Here is an 841-nt window from a genome sequence, read left to right as displayed (position 1 = left end):
ACGTTGCTGGGGCTGGGGAGATGGCTCAGTAGCATAAGCATTTCCCTGGCTAGCGCAAGGGCCTGAGTTCAATCCCCGGTTCTGCAAAAAAAAGAAAAAAAAAAGATGACAGAAAGATAACACGTTGCAGGAGCCCCATGTTGGGCAGAAACAGCCAGGTCTCTGTACCACAGCCTTAGGCACAGTTTAGGGCAGGCCAGCAGAGGAATCAGTCTCTTCTCAGGTGTTGACCTCATCCCTCGTGGTTCTTTCTAGAAGCAGGTAGCTATTTCAGCAGTTGTCATGTGGGATTGTAGAACAAAAGCTCTTACTAAAGCCTACAAAATTACAGAACACTTCCTAAAGAAGTGATATTTAAACTGAAACTAGATAGATTACTAGATAGATACTAGATAGATTAAAGTTGGCCAGGAATGGTGAGACTATTTCAGACCAGGAAACACTTTGTGGACAGGCTCTAAGTGACAAAGGTATTGAGGCCTTAAAGTAATGTGAAAAAAAAATAAAATAAAATGCATGATTAAACATAAGCTATTTAGTGTAATGCTGGCTTCCAGTGCACATTCATGACATGAATCTTTTTCAAACCGAGTCTAGAGCTGGGTATAGGGGTCCACGCCTGGAATCTCAGCACCTGGAATGCTGAGGTGGGAGGACTGCTACATATTCGAAGCCAGAAAAAAAAAAAAAAAAAAAAAAGCCAGCCTGCACTACACAGTGAGATCAAAGCCAGCACTGACTACATAGCAAGATCCTGTCTCCAAAAAACCAAAACCTCTGAATATGGGCGGCTTGTCATGACATGCCAGTTACTGCTAAGATGTCTCTCGGGTAGGTGGAT

General features: G+C 43.2%; 1 pseudogene; it reads left to right on the top strand.

Moving 5' to 3' along the window:
* The first annotated feature begins 820 nt into the window (after positions 1-820).
* LOC111818898 overlaps positions 821-841 on the top strand; it is a 5706-nt pseudogene continuing 5685 nt past the window's right edge.

The sequence above is a fragment of the Octodon degus genome, unplaced genomic scaffold (genome assembly GCF_000260255.1).
Source record: "Octodon degus isolate 3935 unplaced genomic scaffold, OctDeg1.0 scaffold00107, whole genome shotgun sequence".
Taxonomy (NCBI): Eukaryota; Metazoa; Chordata; class Mammalia; order Rodentia; family Octodontidae; genus Octodon; species Octodon degus.
Note: the sequence above shows the minus strand (reverse complement) of the source record. Positions and strands in the feature narration are given on the sequence as shown.